The 8,778-nt window shown below is 49.9% G+C and overlaps 1 non-coding gene across 1 annotated transcript; it reads right to left on the reverse strand.

Annotated features, from left to right (window-relative positions):
* Positions 1 to 8,302: 8,302 nt before the first annotated feature.
* Positions 8,303 to 8,377, reverse strand: Trnaa-cgc. The gene has a single exon. It is a non-coding gene; the product is annotated as a tRNA-Ala (tRNA).
* Positions 8,378 to 8,778: the final 401 nt, after the last annotated feature.

An 8,778-nucleotide genomic window follows, 5' to 3' on the forward strand; every position in this document is an offset into this window, starting at 1 on the left:
CAGTTTCAGATGATGTTGCATATCAGCGCACACTCCACCACTCCACTGCAGAGTGAAAATCTCATTCTGGAAACATCTCCCAGGCTGTGGCTAAGCCATGTCTCCGCAGTATCCTTTCTTTCAGGAGTGCTAGTTCTGCAAGGTTCGCAGGAGAGCTTCTGTAAAGTTTGGAAGGTAGGAGACGAGATACTGGCAGAAGTAAAGCTGTGAGAGCGGACGTGAGTCGTACTTCGGTAGCTCAGATGGGCAGTCGGCTTTCAGCCGTGTTACCGTGCGGACGGGCTCGGCGCGCCGGGCAGTGCTCCGCAGGTGTAGTTGTTTACCCGCTAGCGCGCGGTCGCGTCGTTGTCTTGCCGTATAGTACCTGTACCGACCCGACATGGCGTTCTCATATCGAAAAGCTACAATCAAACTAACGTTCAACGCATCGTACACGAGACCGAAGGCCCATGAAATTGAACGGTTTCTACGAGACATCATGCACATCGAACCACAAGAACTGATGGGAATTCATCTGTCTATTGTGACCAGCACAGTGTACCTCAAACTGATTGACGAAGCGGCCTGCAACAGATTACTCCAACGATCTGCAAACGGCTTTTGCTTCTGTCACGCAGACGGTAACGTGAGCGTGGTAGGAGTTGACCATGCTGGTCTGGGGGTGCGTACCGTCCGCATCTTTGAACTACCGTTCGAAGTTCCTGCCAACCTAGTCGTTGATGCGCTGCGGCCATACGGCACAGTTCTGAGCCACACAGAGGAGAAATGGAACACATTCGAAACGTACCCTGTCCTTAACGGGGTACGACATGTGCGCATAGAACTTAAGAAGCACGTTCCATCGTACGTTTTCGTTGGTGGCTGCCGCGCAATTGTTATAAATGATGGACAACCGAGGACCTGCTCGGGCTGCGGCCAGGAGGGCCATGTTAGAACTGAGTGTCTGCAGCGCCGCCTCGTTCAGGAGCCCCGCAATGAACTTCCCCAACGATCCACTATGACCTCTCTCCCGCTAACATATGTGGAGGCGGCACGACATAATGTGATGGATGATCAAAACCTGCTACCTCCTCAAGCCGCTGCCAGCTCCGTTGAGAGTCAGCGCCGTCGACGACGCCGCAGCCCAACGGTGCAGAGGTTCCTACAGCCTCCGCCCACCGCACCGTCGTGGGCACCCAGCCACCGTCACTGTCGGGATCAGACACAGGGGTTCCTAGCGACCGAGACTGTGTCGAGCCCCGCCCTCCAGTGGATGTCGAATCTCGGACCCGAAAGCAAAAATCATCCAAGCGACACAAGAAGAGGCGATTGTCAGCTGACGAACAGGACAGGAATGTGAAGCCGGCGGAAGACATCGACTTCGTTGACTCGCCCACAATTGCAACGGACTCCAGTGGCATCATTCACCAGAAGGTGCCTGAAGACAAGGAACACTCTCCTAAATCTGGTGGCCCAGAAAACGAGGCGCACTGCGTCGACTCCCAAAATGTGGGCTCCTGTGAAAGCGTCCAGCCCCCAATGACATCACAATCGTCTCTTGGTGATTGGGCAGACGATATGGAGGCAGATGATGCACAGCAACCATTGATATCTCCACCAAAGCCCATGGCTGACATTGAGCCCGGAGGGTTCTGCCAGTCAGGGACTCCTACGGCACAGTAATGCACAGCATGCAGATGGATGGCTGTGTGGTGTGTGAGATCACTGTGGGATTGCGCCGGCACACTGCCTCCGCCACTTGATATGTCTCAGTCATACCGTGTGGGAACAGTCAACGTAAATGGTGTCCACTCCACTGTCAAGACCCGCATGTTACACGACATATCAGAGCGGCAGACTTGGACATTGCCCTTCTCCAGGAGGTCCGTCCCGAGCTGTGTTTAGACCTATATGGCTACACCACGTACAGTCTACCCGTAGGTGATGGCGCAGGAGGAACGGCCATCCTTCTCCGAGATGGCATAGACGCGACGGACGCGACGTACTTGCCGAACGGGCGAGGCATCGCACTCACACTTGGTGCAGTGCGCCTCATTAACGTCTACGCTCCCTCCGGTAATTCGCACCGTGGTGACAGGCATGTCTTCTATTCGGAGGAGTTGGCCCCACTTTTGCAAGGAAATATGGACCATTACATAGTGGGCGGCGATTTTAACAGTGTTCTGCGGCCCGAGGACCAGATACCGCATTAAGTCCCATGCCCGGCTCTACAAGCATTGATACGTGACCTCGCGCTCCACGACACATGGCTCTTACATCATGGGACCCAGAGTGGATATACGCACTTTACCAGCCATTCTGCCAGTCGTCTGGACCGGATATACGTCTCGCGTGCCCTCCGCACAGCAACCCGTGATGCAGAACTCTGGCCGACGGCCTTCACGGACCATCTCGCGTACATCTGCACTGTCACCTTGCCCCGACAACTCACAAGACGCAGCAGGGGCCCGTGGACGCTGAACGTCTCCCTCCTTCGCGAGGAAGCGTGTCGGCGAGCAGTCACTGACATGTGGAGATGTATCAGGCGCCTGCCTATGTATGCTTCCACGTTGCTGTGGTGGCTGGGATGTGTCAAACCTGCCCTCCGAAAGACCTTGATGGCCTACGGGCGTGACAGATCGAACTGGCAAAGGGCAACATCGGAATTTTACTATACAGCGTTACGTGAGCTGACGACGCAACCGCCGTCTCCCGAACGTCAGATGTCCGTACAACGCATCAAAGCTCGTCTACTTCGCATCAGGACAGAGCAGCTAGACGGTGTCCGCATCCGTGCGCGAGTGCACGACTGTATCCCCAACGAAACAGCGTCAGTGTATCACATTGTGCGCGAGAGGCGCCACCGCAAATGTCAGCTCATTACGGCGGTAAACACGGAGGACGGCGGGCGCGCAGTGACACAAACGGACATTGCGCACACGTTCGCCAGACACTATGGGACCTTGTACATGGAAGATCCGCGAAATGTACGTGATTATGACGAGCTGTTGCACGATTTTCCCGCCCCTCGCGACGTGGCACCCGATGATAGTCTGCTGTTGCCCATTACACCCGACGAGCTGACATCGGCCTTGGCACGTGGAGCACCGAACAAGTCGCCTGGGCCGGACGGTTTACCCCTGGAATTCTACCGCACTTTTTACCACCTTATGGGTGACAAGTGGCTCCAAATGTTTCAAGACCTGATCCGCCCTGATTTCACTGTCCCCACAGAATTCACAGAAGGCATCTTGATCCCAGTTCCGAAACCGAATGGTGGTTGTAGGTGGCAGGGTTTTCGCCCACTCACACTCCTCAACAACGACTACAAGATCTTCGCCCGTATCCTCCGCGCGCGTCTCCACACCGCTATCGGGAAAGCCACCCACACCGATCAGACATGTTTAGGTGGTGTCAGCAACATTCATACTGCGTTAGGAGCATACCGCGACGTAATTGCTTTGACGACGGCCTGCAAAATACGAGGCGCCCTTGTCGCCGTAGATTTTGACCACGCATTCGACCGCGGCGATCACGGCTTCTTACGCGCAGTTTTGCAACACATGGGCCTCTCTCCGGAGTCTGCACAGGTGGTCCTTCGACTGGTCCACGGAGCGCGCTCCCGCATGATGGTCAACGGTTATCAGTCTGGTCACATTGTTGTTGGACGGTCAGTGCGAGAAGGGTGCCCCCCGTCGGGCATATTATTTGCTGCAGCGCTTGAACCAGCTTTACAAGGTCTACGGCAGCGATTAACTGGTATCTCCTTGCGGGACGTGACCTTTTGTTGTGGGGCATTCGCCGATGACGTGGTGTTCTTGGCCAGATCAGAGGATGAAATGCATATGGCGCTACAGTGGCTACGCCAGTACGGGGCGGTCGCTGGGAGCGTCATCAACGTGAAGAAGACAAAATACATGGATGTCGGAGGGGGGATTTCCCACACAACGGCGGTGCCCTTTGACAAGGTGCCCGTACTCAAGTGTTTAGGAGTGCAATTCTATAGCAATGTCCGCCGCACGGCGGCGGCTACGTACCGCCGGCTCCTACACCAGACACGTGCTCTGCTGCAGGACAACAAACTGCGTCGCTTGGATATGCTCCTCAGAACACGTTATGTCAACACCTATCTTGTCTCAAAACTGAACTATTTTGCGCATATCCTTCCCTTGACAGCTACGATGGCCGACAGATTTCAAGCAGCATATGGACATTTCGTAAGCACCGGTCTGGTTTTTAAAGTCCGATACGCCACCCTGACACTGCCGCAGCGGGCGGGCGGTATCGGTTTAATTCACGTATATAACCGTACGCGATCGCTTTATCTCAACACTACGCGTCGCACGTGGACCTCTGCCCACGCCACTCTGACGGGCACCCTGATAGCGGAAGTGGCACCACACTCTCTGCATCCCCCGGTTTCTGTAGGACACATTTCACCGGCACTCACCCACATCAGAGACTTCTTTATTGATTTCAGCTACTTACGGTCAGAACTTCCGACGACACGGAAGCCCAGCGCAAAAGACTATTATCGCCTCTATCAGCAGTGGCAACCTGTAAATACGGTCACCCACAGACATCCTGAAGTTGCCTGGAACACGGTGTGGCGAGCGGTACACACGCCTTTTCTACCTACGACGGTGGTTTCATTGTGGTACGTGGTTGTGAATGGGTAGTTAGCTACTCGTCAGAGGTTACATTCATCTGACGGACGACCCCTTGTGTCCGACATACTCAGTCGCTGACTCGGATGCACACCGTCTGACGTGTGCCGCGACAAGCGAGTGCTGGCTACTGACGCAGCGCATGCTGGCATTACTCTTGCGGCGATTGCCGGAGTCTATCTCCCCTGATGACGTATTGCACCCCGACGGCGTATACTTTCCATCAACCAGAACGAACGCCGTTCACTGGCTAAAAGGCATGGCCGTTTACTACATATTTTGCGATGCTCCCAAAGGCACACTCGACTTTTGGTCCCTATTGATGACGACACATGCAGCTTGCAGCAGCCATCCGAAGTACAGAACTCGTTTCGCAAATTATTTAGGTTCATTATTTGCGGATCCTCCTGCTCACTGAGGCGTTCCGGGTATGAGACGCTGAAAATGAAGAAGAATCCTGGAGCATCGTGATCCTCTACGGACGGAATAGGGGGAACCCCACCCAACAGACGAGAAGACGACTCGGACGCTCGGCTACGGCAGTTGTAGGATCTTTCTTTGTAATGAAACAAAAATAAATCTATAATACCAAAAAAAAAGTTATAAAAATTAAAGAAATAAATAAATAAAAAGAACAACATCGACAAACCCACTCCATCCTCCTCCTGATCCTTCGATCCTCGAACTCGAACACGTTGCTTGGGCGTGGCGGCGGGATGGCCAGGCTTCGGGTGTCGACCCCTGCCCTACCCGTCGTCCTGCTCCTGCAGCGTTTCATTAGGAAAAAAAAAAAAAAATGGTAGAGCACTTGCCCGCGAAAGGCAAAGGTCCCGAGTTCGAGTCTCGGTCGGGCACACAGTTTTAATCTGCCAGGAAGTTTCATATCAGCGCACACTCCGCTGCAGAGTGAAAATCTCATTCTTGACACCAATAAGTGTTTTACGGTTATGAAGGGCGTTCTTAAAGGTACTTCTGCTATAGTACCCATCATTTAAAGTCGTTAAATTCACTTAATTGCAATCTTTCATTTATTAATTTCTATATAACATTCAACAATCGCAATTGCCGAGTGATAGGAATCTTCAACTATTCGATTCACGTGTATATTCATATTGTATACTGTAGACTCAGCAGTATTTGTCTTGTAGTGCGGCAACTACGTATCGCAGCACTAGACAACGAAACCAGCCAAAACTTTTAATATTTCAACTCTGAGTCTGAGGGTACACAGTTGAGGGCCACAACACCTAATTAATTAACTGAAAGCCCGCATGATGACACGCAAAATGTTTAACTGGAGGCAAAATTCTCATCTGTCGTGGCAGAAGTGTCTGAAATAAAAACATATTCAATTAATTTCATAAAGATATTTGATTATCACTTCCATTTTGTATTTTGTTATTTGTATCAGAAAGCCTGAATTTCCGGAATGGCCGTTTTAGCATCGTCTCCTTCGATCTAAACAACCTGATGCCCAGGCAGTTATGAACCAAACGAGGAGAAGGCAAACATTTTAAAATACATGGAACCTTGGAAGGTAAAACACTCGTAAAATCCCAGAGAAAATCTCATACGTCCCTCAGAACCTTTTAATTACATATCCCCAGCAACTGAGCCAATCAAGCTGCACTGAATACATTTACGTAGCCACTAACAGAAATATTTGCTAAACTGTCAGTGACTTACAGTAACAATTACATTTATGAGTTTTGTTGAAAACGGACATTTTGTGACCGTGGCTGTGTACAAAATGTAGGGTTGATGCTTTTAAAGAAAACGACAGCAACCAACCTGATTCATCGAAGGCACGCAGTCGCGCTATCCTCTGTGCCCTCGATGGCTGAGATGGATAGAGCGTCTGCCATGTAAGCAGGAGATCCCTGGTTCGAGTCCCGGTCGAGGCACACATTTTCAGCTGTCCCCATTGAGGTATATCAACAACACCTGTTGGCAGCTGAGAGTTTCGATTAATTATCATTTCTTTCTAGAGAAGCTGCATGGTCATCATTGGTATCTGTTCTTTCGGAACAGTTACTATCTTTATCCCCTACAGATGCCATTCTGAATGCCTCTACTTATCGGAACTTTGTGAAACTGTAAGGGCTGAAGCGGGAATGTTCCACGATGTTACACAACAAATTTCGGATTTTTTTCAACCGAAACTGGCTGAGAAAAACTTATTGATAACCCCTCGTAGTACTTGTCACTTTCATAAAAAAAAAATACAATTTTCACCCTATACTTTTTTTTTAATACGAAAATGTGATCTACGTTCTGTATAGCCCTCGTATTTTTTGTCAGTACGAACATGCCTAGTACGGCTACGTGTTTTACGTCCTGCAACAACTAGGATGAACAGTGCACCGTCGATCCGACGGCAGAGTGTGGGTCCAGACTGTGGCCAGCGGCTGACGCCGTTGCGTCGGCAGAGAGCGAGCAGACGCAGCAGGAAGAAGTGCGCCTCTCCCCCCCTTCCCCAGCCCGCGTGCTGACGGTCTCGCCCCCGCAGCCATTGCTAGCATTCTGGGCCGGCTGCCGCGCGTGCTCGGCATTTCGCGGAGTCCCGCCACCGCCACCACCACCACCACCACCACCACCACAGCCGCCAAATGACTCCATCGTCCACGCTCGCCGCGCAGCACGCATATGCCACGCAGCCCGCTGCGCCTCTAATTAACCACTCATTTCTGGCGTCGGTCCGACATACATTCCCGCTGAGAGAGGCATCTCGTAGGACGACTAGGAACAGTCTCACCCGTAGATTTTGGTTAGTTCAAATGCAGAAACTGGGCCAAATCAAAGGAGCAGTCACATTATAGGGTGCCCAATGGTTAAGCCCCAATTTCTCATCCTGTCACAGAGACGACGTTGATGTAAATAAATTCCTCCATTTGTTGTGTTACTACTTGTAGTAACTTCAATTATCAACTTCATCTGCGGAAGAGAATTCTGTACGTCCCTTTTTGAAACTGAGTGGTAGAATTATTTCCAAAATCTATGGTCAGGTGATGAGGAAAATGTGAAAAATGCAGTTAGTAACGAGCATGTCGATTTCGTATTAACGGTCGTGTTAATAATATCTAAAATCAGAAAATCTGCAGGGAAAGACAACCTCAATCTGGGTTTATTTAGATATGTTTCGGAATAATTACAATTTTGCAAGTTCTTGTTAAAAATACATCCTCGTAACAGAGAATTGGCAAACAGCACTCGTCATCGCATTATTTAAAGAAGGGGAACGCAGAAAACGCGCCGGTTACCGAGACGTTAGTCTTCTGAATTCTGGATACAGCAGTATGCAAAACTGATAACAAATACATAAAGGTACTTACGGAAACGTTTCGTACTGAAGAACAGAGTAGCTTTCAGAGTGGAAGAGCCTGCTTGGACAGTGTTTCTCCAGTCTGCCAAATTATTGAAAAACACAGAGAGTACAATTATCATTGTGTACGAGAAAGCTTTTAACAAATTTGACAGTAAAATTATAGAAGAGAATTGTATACTTTGGCATCTGACATGTGTAGTTCGAAGTATGTATCCACACAACAAAACCAAAATTCAAAGAGAAGGTGAGACAAGGGTGTCCTTCAGAATGAGATTTTCACTCTACAGCGGAGTGCGCGCTGATATGAAACTTACTAGCAGATTAAAACTGTTTGCTGGACCGAGATTCGAACTCGGGACCTTTGCCTTGCGTGGGCAAGTGCTCTACCAACTGAGCTACCCAAGCACGATTCACGGCCCGTCCCCACAGCTTTACTTCTGCCAGTACCTCGCCTCCTACCTTCCAAACTTTACAGAAGCTCTACGAGTAGAGCACTTTCCCGCGAAAGGCAAAGGTCCCGAGTTCGAGTCTCGGTCCGGCACACAGTTTTAATCAGCCAAGAAGTTTCAAGGGTATCCTTTATCACTCACATTGTTTAATATGTACACATTCTAAGTCATAGAAGAATGGCAGGATAACATAGTGTACCATTACAAGTTTAATAATAAAGTTGTAAATACACTCCTGTTTGTAGATGATCAAACAATCTTCGGGGAATCAGAAGATAAATTATTGACAGCAATTTCGTTGTCGCACAAGGTAGAAAATGGCTATAATATGATACTATCTAAAGGTAAAACTAAGATG

Source organism: Schistocerca piceifrons, chromosome 8, assembly GCF_021461385.2.
Source record: "Schistocerca piceifrons isolate TAMUIC-IGC-003096 chromosome 8, iqSchPice1.1, whole genome shotgun sequence".
Classification (NCBI taxonomy): Eukaryota; Metazoa; Arthropoda; class Insecta; order Orthoptera; family Acrididae; genus Schistocerca; species Schistocerca piceifrons.